The sequence below is a fragment of the Cervus canadensis genome, chromosome 1 (genome assembly GCF_019320065.1).
Source record: "Cervus canadensis isolate Bull #8, Minnesota chromosome 1, ASM1932006v1, whole genome shotgun sequence".
Taxonomy (NCBI): Eukaryota; Metazoa; Chordata; class Mammalia; order Artiodactyla; family Cervidae; genus Cervus; species Cervus canadensis.
The window spans coordinates 22,843,915-22,860,962 of NC_057386.1; positions in this window are offsets into that span (position 1 = coordinate 22,843,915).

The following is a 17,048-nucleotide window of genomic DNA, read 5'->3' on the forward strand; positions in this document are numbered from 1 at the left end:
ACCGAAGTAGACACAGGAGAACAGTGTCATGTAAGAACGTAGCAGCTCCTACAGAAACCAAATGGATGGAAATGGGGGAGAAAAAATTCCTAGACAACACTGATTGCTGTTTCTTAAGGTGCATAGGGTTGTTGAACAGAAAAAGCAATCCATCCATCACAACTCCCTACAGATCTGCCTGTAAATGCCTAAATCACAATACAAAAGGTACAAACTCTCTCTTACCGGACTTCTAGGCCTTGAAAGTCAGGGGTGTGGTCAGACAGCAGTTTAGATTCTTACTCTTTTCACTCACCGGAGCCTTAATTTCAGCCTGACTGGGACTCTGCTTTACTAGGTGTTATATTTTTGACTGTGAAATGTTGAGGGTGGGCCCAGATTTCACAAAGATAACAATTTGTCTCTTCTTAGCCAACTCCCCCTCTCCTCCCATCTTCCCCAAGTCAGTAAATGGTACTGTGGATTATCTAATTGCCCAGTTTCGAAACCTGGGCATCATTCATTCCTCTTCCTCCCTCTGCCATTCCACTTCCTAAATATCTTTCAAACTTGTCATTTCTTTCCAGCCTGGCTGTCACCATCCTGTTGCAAACTACCATCACCTCTCACCTTGCAGCCCTCTAGCCTTCTACCCTCTCAACCTATTTTCCACCTTAATGACAGTGATCTCTTTTTTTTAAAAAATCTGCGTATGTCTCTCACTCTTTAAAACTTTAGCAGCCTCCCAATATTATCCTCCTAAACCCCTCAGTATGGCTAATATGCCCCCACTCCTGACCACACTTGACCTCTTGCTTATCTTCTCTGCAAAATGGCCCCTTATAGTCTGTCCTCTTCAGTAGCAGACTTCTTTCAGTTTCTCAGTGAGACATACCCACTCCCACTTTCATTTTTCCACATGTGCCTTTCCCTCTCTCTGCAACAATCTTCTCCTCACCCTTCATTCAGCTGAGTCTTACTTACGCTTCAAGTCTCAACTTAAACCTCATTTCTTCTAGTAACCATGCTCGGCTCTTGAGGCTGGCTTGTTTCCTTCTCATACGTTCCTGTAGCACTAAGACCTGCCATTCAAAGCTCAAGTTCCATCTGTAACTACCTATCTACCACCTGTCTTCCCTCCCAACTGTAAGTTCCCTCAGGGTCCAGACCTTTCCTCTCATGTTCATCCCAGTATGCCCAGCACTTACTGTGCCTGGTACATAGTAGGTTCTCAACATATGCTCATTGAGGAAGTGCTGAAGGTAAGTCTGTTGGGTTTTTTGGGGTTTTTTTATATATTTATTTATTTTGACTGTGCCAAGTCTTAGCTGCAGCACATGGATCTTCAATCTTCGTTGCAGCACGTGGGATCCTTACTTGCAATATGTGGGATCTAGCTCCCTGACCAGAGATGGAACACAGATCTCCTGATAGGGAGCACAGAGTCTAAGCCACTGAACCACCAGGGAAGTCCCTATTGGGTTTTTTTTTTAATACTTTTTATTTATAATTAATTTCAAACTTACAGAAAAGTTTAGGTACCACAGTACCTAGAATTCTTATATACCACTGTAAGCTTTTGTCATCCATAGATCCACCAATTATAAGCTTTTGTCACATGTTTTTTTTCTATTTATGTAAATTTACATATTTTTTCCAAACCATCTGAGAGTAAGTTGCAGATATCATGCTTCTTTTCCCATTAATAGTTCAATAGTATTTCCTAAGAATGAGGATATTTCCATAACACGTTATCAAAATGAGGAAAGTTAACAAAGATACATGAACTCTATTTTTTTAAGTGAAAAGTGAAAGTGACCTCTAATTCTGTTTTTTTTTTTTTTTTTTTTTTAAGGGAAGCAGAAAGTATTGGGGAAGGGCTTTCTAGGATTAAGGGCTCCCCTTCTCCTTCCTCTCTCTCTGCCCCAGTTCTGGAGATTCTTCTAAAGCTGAGGTCGTGGTGGGGAAGGCAGTGCCTGGCTGAGGGCTGATGTGCCTGTTCCCCCTCCGTGCCCCCACTGGCAGCAGCAACTCTCACCCGTGTCTACGCCTCACGTTGCCCTGAGTCCTCTGTCGGAAAACTGGAAGCCCTCTGAGCGGATGGCTTTGTTCTACAACGTCCCGGAGGGAGGAGGAAACCCCGTCCGCCGGAAGTGCAAGTTGGAAGGAAAGGTGAGGCCCAGGAAGTGGGAAGATGGCTCCTGGGACCCGTAATCAAGCTTCGGCATCTCGGGCCTGCATGAAGAAGGGGAAAAGGCGAGCCGCGGAGGTAGAGGCAGATTTGCACACCTCGGGTCCTGGGACCCTCCTGCTCGGCTGAGTGGAATACCAAACGAGGGTGTCTTGGAGCTGCACTTCACCTCAGCCAGGCAATCGACAGGAGAAGCAGCGAGCGAGACCGACAGACTGTCACTGGCAAAATGAACTGTCACCTCCCATTTTTCAGAGGCGCGGCGGGATGAATTGCAGCCTTGAACCGTGCGGCCCGCTGCTGATTGAGTTCCGCTGTCTTAGAACCCCTTCGAACAAGGCGAGTTCATTTCAGACTGACGTCCCACCGCTTATCAATTTAGGAGCCAGTAAAATTAACCGCTTCGGAGCTGATTCGCTCCCTTCCTCTGCTTGGATTGCACATCCAGAAAGGTCACCAAATAAATCTCTCTCTGGGTCCTACTAGTATAATATGCAGCTTGGAGACAGGGTCTCAGAAGAGGAGACTCCAGCCAGACATAGCCCAAGCCTGAAAGGTTGCCAGGCCCCCTCACAGCCAGCCGTCCATGGCCGTGGTGTGACAAGACGGGCCTTTGCTAGCTCTGCTCCCACCAAATCAGCTTCTGCCCTCAAGAGATATAGGGTTGGGTACAATTGGGTGGCTGAGAGTGGAGGTGCTACAGAAGGCCCCCTAGCCTTTCAGCAGAGACCTCTGCACTGCTTGGTTTCCCATCTGCCATGGACTGAATATTTATGACCCACCCCTATTCATATGTTGAAACCCTAATCCCCGATATAATGGTATTTGAAGGTGGGCACTTGAGAAGTTGGTGTTGGTCAGTCACTAAGTCCTGTCCAACTCTTGTGACCCCCATGAACTGCAGCACACCAGGCTCCCCTGTCCTCCACTATTCTCCCGGAGTTTGCTCAAACTTATGTCCATCAGGTCGGTGATGCCATCCAACCATCTCATCCTCTGTCACCACCTTCTCCTGCCCTCAGTCTTTTCCAGCATCAGGGTCTTTTCCAGTGAGTCTGTTCTTTGCATCAGGTGGCTAAAGTATTGGGGCTTCAGCATCAGTCCTTCAAATGAGTTTTTAGGGTTAAATTAAGCCGTGAGAGTGGGGATCCCATGATGGAATTAGTGCCCTTAGAGAAAGGAAGAGAAACTGAAACCTTTTTTTTCTTGGCCACGTGAGGAGACTACACCAAGGAGATGGCAGCCATCTGTAAACCAGGAAGAGGACTCACCAGGAACCTGACCATGCTGGCACCCTGATCTTGGAATTCCAGCCTCCAGAACTGTAAGAAACAAATGTTTATTGTTTATGCCACCCAGTCTGTGGTATTGTGTTATATCAGCCCTAAGTCAGCATCCTCTGGACCTTACAAGTGGGAGATGCCTGTCAAATGTCTATTAAACCAAATAAGACTTAATTGCTTTAATATCAGTAAGTAGTTTGCATGGACAGGGAAAAGGGATGTTTGTACAGGGACAACTTTACTGTCATAGTTATTCTTGGAGCGCCAGCCCATGCTAGAAACCCACTAGCAAGTTGAAATGCAGCAGCAGAGCAGAGTCCTCTGTCTCCAGAATAAAAAATGTCTTCTGCCACCCCTGCCTTACATGCATGCGTGTGCACATGCACACACACACACACACACCCCTCTTCTGCTCACAGAGGTCTGTCCAGTGAGTCTAATTAGCAAATCTTAGGGCTTCTCCTCTATATCTAGGGCACAAATGGTTTTGTCAATACTCTTTTGAACCTCTTCTCACCACAGGAGATTGCACAGTGTTGGTTTGTGGAGATACAACTGAATCACTCTTACTACGACTTTTAAGATATAAAGGTGATTTTAAGGTGAAGGTGAGATGATGTCTATGTCCCAAATTAGTGGTCTCTGCTGCCCGAAGAGAATGTGTTCATGTTCCTGTTCTCATCCTAATGGTTCATTTCTGTGTTTTCATTGGGGACTTTTGGCCCTACACCTGCAGTGAGAAGACCTAGTTTTCAGCTCTGGCTCTGTCTTCCCTAGCTAAATGACTTGAGCAAATTGCCTATCTAAGCCTCATCTTCCCCATCTATAAACCCAAACAAGTTGTTAAAAAGTTCAAGTAACGTCATGTTTGTGAAAACCTTAGTAAACTACAAAGTTATGTACAAATGCTGGAGTTTATTCATTTTAGTCTCAGCAACAAAAGAAAAATCTGAGAATAAATGCCACACAGTATCTCAAAATTTGATCCAGCAATTATACTTATAGGAATTTGTCCCACAAAAATGCTCTGATCTGCAAAAGGATATTTGTGTGAGGAATTTCACTGCAGCTTTTTTAAAAATTGGAGATAACCTAAATGTTGTCAATAGAGAATTGGGTAAATAGTGATGCATATATATTATGTAATACTGTGCAATAGTAAACATAATGAGATAAAGTAAATAAAAAATTATTATGGTTGTAATATTCATGCATCAATGCCAATGTATATAAATTAACAGGTGTGGTTATCACATCATTATATACTTGAGTCACATATGATAGAAAAATATCTTCAGCTAAGTCTCAGAGAAATAACCTAAGCTTTAAACAAAACCGGATCATCCCACATATAATACATGGATTTCCATTTGCTATATCCTGGACATTTCCTTATGTCAGTCCACTTTTACTTTTATAATTTTTTAAAATTTGCATAATAAAACATTGGCCATCAATTATTAAGATAGTTCTCTGGGTTAACTACTGAAGAAAGAAAGGAGATTTGTAGGTAACTTATATGTGTTTTCAGGAATACAAATCTATAATTTTCTAATAGCATAAGCTGAGTGCTGAAGATCACTGCAGACAGTGACTGCAGCCATGAAATTAGAAGATGCTTGCTCCTTAGGAGAAAAGCTATGATAAACCTAGACAGCATATTAAAAAGCAGAGACATTACTCTGCCAACAAAGGTCCATATAGTCAAAGCTATGACTTTTCCAGTAGTCATGTATGGATGTGAGAGTTGGACCACAAAGAAGGCTGAGCATCAAAGAATTTATGCTTTTGAACTGTGAACTGTTGGAGAAGACTCTTGAGAGTCCCTTGGACTCCAAGGAGATCAAACCAGTCAATCCTAAAAGAAATCAGTCCTGAATATTCATTGGAAGGACTGATGCTGAAGCTGAAGCTCTAATACTTTGGCCACCTGATGCAAAGAGCCAGGGTCTGATTGGAAAAGACCCTGATACTGGGAAAGATTGAGGGCAGGAGAAGGGGATGACAGAGGGTAAGATGATTGGATGGCATCTCCGACGCAATGAACATGAGCAAACTCTGGGAGATGGTGAAGGACAGGGAAGCCTGGTGTGCTGCAGTCCATGGGGTCACAAAGAGTTGGACACTACTGAGCAACTCAACAATAGTGTAAGAGCAGCCTCTTGTTATAAGTTGAAACAGCCCTAACCCAAGAATCAGGTGTCCAGCACTCTTGTCCCAGCTCTGCAGTTAACTTACAACATGATATCAACCGAATCACTTATCTGGGCCAAAGTTTCCACATCCAGAAAATGAGAGTGTTAAAGTACGCATTCTCTAAGGTCCCTTCAAGCTGAAAATTCAGTGGTTCTATGAAATCACTTTTCAAAGACTTAATAAATGGTGTTTATATATAATAATAGTTTCTGGTCATTTCTGGAACTAACAGGAAGACTTTAGTAAGACTTAAATACTCCACTTACATGCAGGGCAATACACTAAGAATTTTTAAAAATCTAAACAAAACGGTTCTTGTCCTCAAGAAACCTATAATTTAAAAAAGAAAATGACAGTTGAATTAATAGAAATATAGGAGTATCAGGTTTTACAAAAGGAATGTACACAGCAAGATGGCTGTGTTAAATCAGTGGAACTTAAATTTATGGTCCTAGAAGCCCTAGGGTTTCTCAGTAGGATTCTGAAGCTACTTTCAGGATAGGGCAAGAGGGTAAGGAAGTGAATAGTGCCTCCTCCCCATACCTGGTTTAACCAAACTAGGGCTGCCTTCCTCTGCATCATGCATCTAGGAAATCTAAGAAAGATTTCTAAAGAAATAGGGCTGCTACAATAACGTTGTGAAATCCACTGGCCTAAATGATTTCTAAAGGCCAGTTCTGTCTTTAAGTTTTCACAATTTTATGATTCTAAGATGTATATAAATTAAGTTTTTATATTCTGCATTCAATTTTGCATGTACACAGGAAATTAACTTTGTAAAGGTTAATTCTCTTGTAAAACAAATAATTATTTTGTAATATGAATAATGAACCCTAGGTATATCTGTTAAACACACTCAGATTTACCTGTCCTGAATTTTCTGAACATGAGGCATGTTTGTAATTATGAAAGAATAGATAAGAAAAGAATTGGATGAGGCAGGCAGAAGAGTTATAAAAAAATATTCACAAAATCCCTGGGGTACCATGAAGAAGCTGTTGGCTTCAGCATAAGACCAAAGATACTGACCTGGAGCTAGAACTCCTGAGCTCTGCCATTGAATTGGGTCATTTCTGTTTCACAGAACTCACCTCAGAATTGACACAATTGGTAATTGACACAATTGCTGAGTGCTTTCTATGTATTATTTCATTTAATCCTCCCAACTCCATGAGATGGGTATGATTTTTCTCTCCATTTCCCAGAAAACTGGAACCAAGGGTGGTTAAATACCTTGTTCAAGGTCACAGAGCCAGGATTCAAACCCAGGAACTGTGACCGCAAAGCCCACACTCTCAGCCACCACAAACTCTTCTCCAAGTTCAGGTCACCTGTATGGTAGACTCTTCCAGGAGAAAGGAGCCAGCCCTGTGTTTGATTGGCATGAGGCTAGCTCTCAAGGGGGCAGGAGTCACCTAGTAAATCCCCTTTGCTGTAGAGAGGAGGAACTGAGACCATCAGAGAGACAGGTGAGCTGTTCAGGGCCTTGAAGCCAGATTTGTAACTAAATATTTTCTTGAGTTTACATATGGGAAACTTGCTTTTTAACTTATTTAAAGCACCATGCTTGTGGTCATGCTCATTCACTCAGTCGTGTCTGACTCTTTGTGACCCAATGGACTATAGCCTGCCAGGCTCCTCTGTCTATGAAATTGTCCAGGCAAGAGTACTGGAGTGGGTAGCCATTTCCTCCTCTAGGGAATCTTCCCAACCCAGAGATCAGACCCTTCTCCTGCATTATCATTGAGTCACCTAGGAAGCCCTAAAGCACCCCTACACATTAATTATTGTTAAGCCTATTATTTGCTACAATGTTTAGTAGTCTAAAGGCTCTAACCCAAAGCTTAAGGTTATGGACAGCAGCAGACACCATCCTCCAGAAAGTGCATTTAATTCATGAAACCTGACTCACATCTAGAATCCTAATTAGACAGTGTAACATTAGTTTCCCAGCCTCTGCAGTACACACATGCACACACACACAGAGACAAAACCAGCACACACATACACACACACACACACACACAAGAAATAGTGGGAATGGACCAAATGCTAGTATTATATTTTTTAGAACCTTCTTAAACCTTTGCCAAGTTGAAAGAACTGGTATCTTGTCCTGATTTATACGTATCCAATTATCAGTAAAGAACTAAAAATGAAAACAAAAAAAAGAACTTCTAAAAATGCCTTTTGTATTACTTATTTTGTAAATTACTAGTTCTACACCCTGGAGAAGAACATAGCAACCCACTCCAGTGTTCTTGCCTGGGAAATCCTGTGGACAGATGAGCCTGGTGGGCTACAGTCCATGGGGTCACAAAGAGTCAGACACAACTGAGTGACTAAATAACAACAAATTCTACTCCTTATCTATTTTTCTTTGTGGGTATTTGTCCTTTTATCTTCCTATGGACTTTTAAGAATTTTTTATATAGTAAGAGTATTAACCCATTAACCAAAGACCATTTCAAAATGTCAAATTTTGCTAGGAACCAGCCCTGATCTGATTAGCCCAGTTGAGTTTCCCTTTGTTTGGCATCCCTCAGTACTTGCACATCACATTTATTCCACATGTATTCCACTTTGTTCAGTGCATGTACATACCTCCCCCCACCTTTTTTTTTTCACACTCACAGCAACTGAATTATGTTTGTTAGGGAGATAGGTCTATTAGAGAGCTCTCAGATGTCAAGGGCAGACAAACAGCAGTGGTCTGGGATCTGGAGATGAAGGCACAGATGCCAGGAAGTGGGTGGTCTACCTTGTTCAAGAATATGAGGAAGGTCTAAACATCATGAAATCAGTTAGCAAGATGGCGTGGTGGAATCAGAGCCCAGATGACAGGAGTCTGCTGCTAAGGAAGACATTTATAGTCACATCACAAGTTAACAAAACACATCTAAATGGCCTTGATCTTCTTTTATACTTCCTGCCTAGGTAGGAGGATGTGGTCTCAGGAGCCAGCACTGCAGATATGAATAAAAAGTGTTAGCTGCTTAAGGAAGTAATATATAAAGTAGCAGCTGTATTTAGCTGTTATTGCAGATAATTGTGTTGTAGGTGTTACCAAATATATTTACTGCAATTGGTTGGGCAGATTCTCTAAATATCTTACTCAATACTCACACTTCTTTATTTCTAGCAGAGTTGCCTCTCGTGATAAAAGCTGAAAGTACCAGATTCTTGCTTTCCCAGGTTCACTTGAAGCTAAAGACGGCCACAAGAGCCAGTTCTGGCCAATGAGAGGTAAGAGGAAGACCATACTGGAAATGTCTGGGGACATTCTTCTTCCAGTTAAAAGGATGAGCATCGTGCCTGTGAACATGGTTGTGTGAGGACATGATTTCTTCAACTATGGCAACCATAGTTCCACGTCTAAAGACCAAGAGCCAGTGATGAAGCTAAAGAAACAAAAGGATAAAAGAAGTCTGGTCAGCTGTAGTATTTTGCAGCTGATGAACCAAAGTAGGACCTTTGCACTTCTTTTGTGAGACAGTGAAAGCTGCTATTGAGGCTTTTAAATATTCTTGTTACCTGCCAATGAAAGCATTTTGATATATTAAAAATGCGAAACTATCCAGAAGCTGGAATTGTAAATATATAAAATATGTTAGTGTGTGGATAAGGACGGGATGGTATAATGACTGATACCAGGATATTCTATAGAGAGGTGAGAAAAGGAGGCACAGGGCTCAGTTCTGGACATTCTGATTTAATTAGCCTGGGAGGACCCAAATGTTGGTTTTGAGTTGTTGGGTTTTTTTTTAATGCCCTCTGGGTGATGCTAATATGTACAGGCAGGTTTGAGAACCTGCAATCTAGTCCAGCTCACTCTTTGTGTTACATTTGAAGAAACAGAATCAAGCAATGTGATTAGTAGAAACCATATTATGCAAAGGTGGCTTCTCTGGTAGCTCAGCTGGTAAAGAATCCGCCTGCAATGCGGGAGACTTGGGTTCAATTCCTGGGTTGGGAAGATCCCCTGGAGGAGGGCATGGCAACCCACTCCAGTATTCTTGCCTGGAGAATCCCCATGGACAGAGGAGCCTGGCAGGCTACAGTCCATGGAGTCACAAAGAATCGGACATGACTGAGCGACTAAGCACAGCACAGCAATCCAAGAGAGCATTGTGCAAAAGTCTTCAGGGTCACTTCTTCCTCTTACCTCAACCCTTCTGGATATGCAGTGTCTTCTAAATCCTTTCTGCACTGAGCCCTCAAATATTGCACCCTCCAGGGCAAGGTTCTATGTCCTTTCCTAGGCCCCTATCCTGGTCAAAACTCTCATTCCCTCAGGGATCTGCTGGGCAACCAACAAACTAATCTTGAATGAATTCCAGCCAAGGTGTTAATGACAGATAATGGCTTAATGCATTACTCCTCCCAGATAACATTTCCAGTTTAATAGAAGTCTTTCAATGCCTAACCCAAAGGAAGCAGCCTGAAAAGTGCAGAGGCTGCAAATACCTGGCACCTCTGCCCCTTCTCTTTCCCTAGAGGTCATCTCCAAATTGTGACCGAGGCTTTCTGAGAAGTCAGTCCACAGGGCTCTGGACAGCCCTCACCAACCAGTGGTGGGAGTGATCTTGTAAGATGAAATCTATTGTCGAACAAATATTTACCAAGGAGTAAGGAGACTTGAATCCTACTCTGGGGCTTTGACATTACCTGGATATATGGCCTTAAACAAACTATTAAACATTTCCAGGTCTCAGTTTCCTTATCTGTAGAATGGCATTAGAATTGAGCTTCTCCACTGAGTAGCTCATGATCTGCCAGAGACTCTCAAAACTTGACCTGATAGCACTCCAAGCTGCTTGTTGCTACTAAGTACCTCTTCCCTTTACTCCTCACTAAGGAAGGAACATGCCCCTGAAGTAGGGACATCACCTTTCCAGCTCTATTATGTCCCTAAAAGGCCCTGGAGAAATAAAGTAAACCAGCATTTGAGGTGCCTGCTAAGAGGCCAAATCCCATGACACTGGGAGCCCAATGATGTGGTTCGAGGAGCCCAAGAGTGGCCCAGTGGAGAGTATTCTATCAGTCAGAGGTGCAGAGCCTCTATGCAAGATCTGTCAGGGATGGGTGTGACCGTTATAGAAGACACATCAAGTGGGGAAAAAATCAGGTGTGCAGATAACGTTTTGTAAATGCCTTTCTAATTCTCAATGCTTCACGAAGGAATCTCAGAGATTAAATTAAGCTGTTAACCCTCTAGGCGCTCCTGTCGTTTATTGTTAAGGAATTAATAGGAATGTGGGAATGCAGATGGCCTGGCTGTCAGCTCGGAGAGGCGATTTTTCTGATCTCCACGGACGTTTCCAGCATCTTTCATTAAGCGCTCATGTACCAATTTGTCATTTTAACCGAGCAGGAAAGAAACTCCCACTGAACTCCCTGGCTCAGGTGCTGGGAGTTAAATCCTCCCACGACAAGGCCTACAGGGTCGCATCCGCGGGGGAGGCTCTGGCTTCCAGGGGTGGTGAGTGGCCTCTGATGGAGGTGGGGTGGAGCGGAGCCACTCCAGGAAGGAAGTCGGGATCCCCAAACCTAGCTGTCCTGGGCACAGGTTTCAGGGGACTGCAGAAGAGCCGGCTCTAGAAATACTAGAGCAGAGATGTAAAGAAATTTATTTCCTCTAGCGCGCCAGGGCGCAAGTAGCCTGCTCAACGAGTGGAGGCGCCACCTACAGGAGAGAGAAAGACCTGCAACCTGGTCCGGAGAATTCAACCGCTCGATGGCAGGGACTGACCTGCCCCTCCTCTTTCTCAGCCTCTGACGTGCCTCTGACGTTTATCCAGTGCTTTTCTCGTGTCAGACACTGTCGTAAGCGCTTAACATATATTAACGCTTTTAAACTTGACAACCACCCTATGAGGTAGGTTTTTATTGTCGGCCTTGTTCTACAGACTAGAAAACTACAGCTCCAAGAGTAACATGCCCAAAGTCACACAGTTGATAAGTGGGAGGTTGAAATCCCAACCCTGAGAGTCTGGCTCAGAGCCTGAATGCTCACCAAGCATTACCCTAAGGAGTGTGTGGTGGAATACAGTCAGTCCTAACTCCTCCCATGATTCACAGTGTAACTCAGGGCCAAGTATTTAACTTAGCCTTCAATTCTGCACCTTGGTGTTCCCATGTTTTTGAGACTCCCTTAGGTAGCTCAACATTCAGAAAACTAAGATCATGGCATCCGGTCCCATCACCTCATGGCAAATAGATGGGGAAACAGTGGAAACAGTGGCTGACTTTATTTTTGGGGTTCCAAAATCACTGCAGATGGTGACTGCAGCCATGAAATTAAAAGACGCTTACTCCTTGAAAGGGAAAGTTATGACCAACCTAGACAGCATATTAAAAAGCAGAAACATTACTTTGCCAACAAAGGTCCGTCTAGTCAAGGCTATGGTTTTTCCAGTGGTCAGGTATGGATGTGAGAGTTGGACTATAAAGAAAGCTGAGCACTGAAGAATTGATGCTTTTGAACTGTGGTGTTGGAGAAGACTCTTGAGAGTCCTTTGGACTGCAAGGAGATCCAACCAGTCCATCCTAAAGGAGATCAGTCCTGGGTGTTCACTGGAAGGACTGATTTTGAAGCTGAAACTCCAATACTTTGGCCACCTCATGTGAAGAGTTGACTCATTGGAAAAGACCCTGATCCTGAGAGGGATTGGGGGCAGGAGGAGAAGGAGATGATGGAGGATGAGATGGTTGGACGGCATCATCGACTCAATGAACATGAGTTTGGGTAAACTCCGGGAGTTGGTGATGGACAGGGAGGCCTGGCATGCTGCAGTCCATGGGGTCGCAAAGATTTGGACATGACTGAGTGACTGAACTGAACTGAACTAGGTATGTGAAGAGAAAACTGTTGTTAAGGTAATCTTAATCTTTTGTAATAAGAAAAGGAGGGAGGGAGGGGGGAGGGGGAAGAAAAAAAAGAAAAGGGGGGAGGGAGTAGGGGTGGGAGAGCTGTGTAGCTCCCATCTTCAGTTAATAGATGAGAATTAGAGAGAGAAGGACCCAAGCCTGATGACATTCTCAGTGACAGGGCAAGAACTAGAATCCAGGTCTTCTGAATCCATGTTTTACACCCATACAGCACCTCCTCTTTAATCATGATAGCCAGGATGGGCTCTGTGGATGGAAGAAAGCTAATCACACACATTGTGGCTTCAGAGGCTCCAGGTCCACCCTCTGAGCAAAAAAAAAAAAAAAAAAAGCTTTTTTTTTTTTTTTAAACCTGGTGGCTGTTATCTGAAATCCCACCATTAGTGATTCATGTCTTTCACTAAGACTTTGATCCTATCCTCTCAGGACTAGTAAAACTTTTACTGTTGGCTGTCATTTTATGTGTATATGATTGACTTCTAAAGCAGTGCTCCTGAAGTGTGGCCAATGACAAAAGCATCTCTGTCATCTCCATATTGTTAGCACTGCAAGTCATGGCTTCTGCCCCAGACCTACTGAGTCAGACCTACCTTGGTTTGCAAACTTCAGTGGATGTGCTTAAGTTGAAAAGTTTATTAAAACACAGCTTCCTGGAACAACTCCTCCCTACCCCATCCCCAGAGATTCTGATTCAACAAGTCAGGGAGAGAGGCCCAATAATTTGCATTTCTAACAAGTTCTCAGGTAATGCAGTTGCCATGGTCTGCAGTCTATACCTTGAGTAGCACTGAAACAGTTCCTGGGAGCAGATGCTGAGAGGGGAGGAGAATGAGCACCTTGGGGTAAAAAGACAGAAACAGGTTATTGTTGAGGGTACAGATTGAAAACTTGAAGTGAAAAGCTGCTGAGGGTATGGGTTCACAATCATGCCTCTATCTTTCCATTTGAATAAGTTCAAATATTAAAACCATTAAGGGATTTAATACGATATATAAATGTGTGTAAACTGAATTTATCTAGCCATGGTAAAGTCTATTCTTGCCTTGCCTTTTGCTGAGCCCTGCCTCTCTCGGTTACAAATGGAAATCTTCCCGGTCCCCTCTGACCATCAGTTAGCTCTCCAATTTCATTCCAGATTTAACTGCACTGCAGTGGCAGACAAAGCTGACCTGATGGCAGGAATACTGTTCCCCAATGATATCAGAACCTCTTCTGTATTTATGTTTGCTCTGCGACTGTCACTTGTATACAATCACATAGAGACTCTGATATTAAGACTTGGGCTACAAATCACCCCCATGGCACAGCTCTGGTGGAAAAGGAAAAGGGGCTTCAGTGGCAACCAGATAGGAAACACGAATTACATTGCCCTTGTACCAAAATAGGCATCTTTAAGAAATCATGTCTTCTGGTCCTCCTTTGCTGTACTTCAAGCTAATATGGTACCCAGAGGAACCCAGATAGATAACAATCTCTTCTATTTGTAAAGACCACTTGTGAAGGAAACGCCATAACCTCCTGGTGCTGGAGTGTATTATTGTTCAGCAAGTATTCACTGTCCTCTCTGCCCTTCCATGGGGGGAGAAAACTTACCACTCCACGGGTGATGGATTTAACCATGTGACTTGCTTTGGCCAATGAAACATAAGCAGAGATTTATTTCAACTCTACTTGCTTGGTCTGGCTTGGCTTTTCCATTTCCATCCTTGGCTGTGAGAAGAGCACACTCCTGTCACTTTGGCCTGGGTCCCAGAATGAGAAGGTACACAGAGTGGACCTGAACAAGAGCCACAGCCTGCAACAGAAGTACTGTAGCCCATCTGCAAACCAGTAAGCAAGAAATAAGTGTTGTAACCTCTAGGATTTTAGGTTATTTGTTATACAGCATGCTAAGTCACTTTAGTCGTGTCCGACTCTTTGTGACCCCATGAACTATAGCCCTCCAGGTTTGTCTGACCATAGCATTCTCCAGGCAAGAATACTGGAGTGGATTGCTATACCCTCCTCCAGGGGATCTTCCTGACTCAGGAACTGAACCCACATTTCTTACTTCTCCTGCACTGGCAGGCAGGTTCTTTACCACTAGCACTAGCTGGCAAGACTTCAGAAGCCCCGGGAAGCTACCTGGGAAGCCCTGGGAAGGTATACAGCACTATTAGTAAAGTTGACTGATACACTCCCTCAGGCATCTGTTCCACTGAAATTTTGCCAGTAAGTTTTTCCCTATGTCTAACCGGAATCCCTCATATATTAAGGTAAAGATTCATTTCCATCTGCAGGCCAAACAAGGAGTCACTAGGTTATATCCTTGATTCTAAGTTCAAGAAATGTAGCTTGATTTGTTTGATATCTATTTGGGCTACAAAAATAGAGATGCACTAGGGGCATGAGGCTTCCCAGGTGGCACTAGTAGTAAAGAACCTGCCTGCCAATGCAGGAGAGGTAAGAGATGCTGGTTCCCTCCCTGAGTCAGGAAGATCCCCTGGAGGAGGGTGTGGCAACCCACTCCAGTATTCTTGCCTGGCAAATCCCATGGACAGAGGAGCCTGGTGGGCTGCTGTCCAGTGGTTTGCAAAGAGTTGGACACGACTGATGCAACTTGGCACACAGGCACAGGGGAATGATTTATTTTACAAAGTATTATTTATGCCTGACTTTTTTGGAGCTATTAGAGGTTGGTTCTTCAGAAGTGACCATATCCTTCAGGAACCAGAGAGGTAGCAGTGGGAGAGGTAAGAGTTTAGAAACCTGATGAAAATACCATTAAAATGACTCAGTCATGTCCAACCCTTTGCGACCACATGGACTGTAGCCCACCAGGCTCCTCTGTCCATGGGATTCTCCAGACAAGAATACTGGAGTGGGTAGCCATTCCCTTCTCCAGGAGATCTTCCCAACCCAGGGATAAAACCCTGGTCTCCTTCATTAGGAGGCAGATTCTTTACCACTAGTGCCACCTTCCTTTTTTCTCTCTCAACTCTTACTTAGCACTTATCACAGTTTCCAATATTTCCATTATTTGCCTGTTTTCTTTTTTTATTTGTCTCCCCTACTAGAAAGTGTTTTCATATGGCTAGGGACAGTGTTCATCATGCTTATTATCACTTTATCCTCCAGTTCTCAGCAGACCCTGGCATGTAGCAGTAGCTCAAGAAATATTTGTTGAATAAATAAATGAATTCTAATTAGGCATGTCACTAGCCAGGTAAGGGGAAAACAATGAAAAAACAATGAGATCTACAATATAAAAATATAACTCCAGCATTATGTAATTTTTGTTTAATGGGCACCTAATTATGAAAAACTTTGAATAATAATAATATAATAATATTAATATATAATAATAATATAATAATAATAATGTCAGTGGGGAGCCACAGAAGAATTTTCAGCTGGGGAAGGACATGATCAAGACAGCATCTTTATACTGTACATAGAAAACCCTACAGATAGTATCAGAAAATTGCTAGAACTAATCAGTGAATTTAGCAAATTTATAGGATACAAAATCAATACACAGAAATCACTTGTATTTCTATATACTAACAATGAAAAATCAGAAAGAGAAATTTAGGAATCAATCCCATTCACCATTGCAACAAAAAGAATCAAATATCTAGGAATAAACTTACCTAAGGAGACAAAGAACTGTACACAGAAAATTATAAGACACTAATGAAAGAAATCAAAGATGACATAAACAGATGGAGAGATATTCCATGTTCCTGGGTAGGAAGAATCAATACTGTGAAAATGACCATGCTACCAAATGCAATCTACAGATTCAATACGAATCCCTACTAAAATTACCAATGATATTTTTCACAGAACTAGAACAAAAAATTTCACAATTCATATGTAAATACAAAAGAACCCAAATAGCCAAAGCAGTCTTGAGAAAGAAGAATGGAGCTGGAGGAATCAAACTTTCCTGACTTCAGATTAAACTACAAAACTACAGTCATCAAGACAGTATGGTACTGGCACAAAACCAGAAATATAGGCCAATGGAACAAGATAGAAAGCCCAGAAAGAAACCCATGCACCTATGGGTACCTTATTTTTGATAAAGGAGGCAAGAATATACAATGGGGCAAAGGCAGCCTCTTCAATAAATGGGGAGGGAAAACGGGACAGCTACTATAAAAGATGAAATTAGAACACTTCTAAACCCTAACAAAGATAAAAAACTCGTATGGGATTTAAAGACCTAAATGTAAGACCGGAAACTATAAAACTCTTGAAGAAAAACATAGGCAGAAGTACCTGATGAACTACATCAAAACAGATTTTCTCTGACCCAACCTCAGAACTATCAAGAAAGGTGAAAAGACAACCCTCAAAGTGGGAGAAAATAATAACAAATGAAAGAACTGACAAAAGATTAATTTCCAAAATATACAAGCACTCATACCACTCAATACCAGAAAAACAAACAACCCAATCAACAAGTGGGGAAAAGACCTAAACAGACATTTCTCCAAAGAAGACAAACAAACACATGAAAA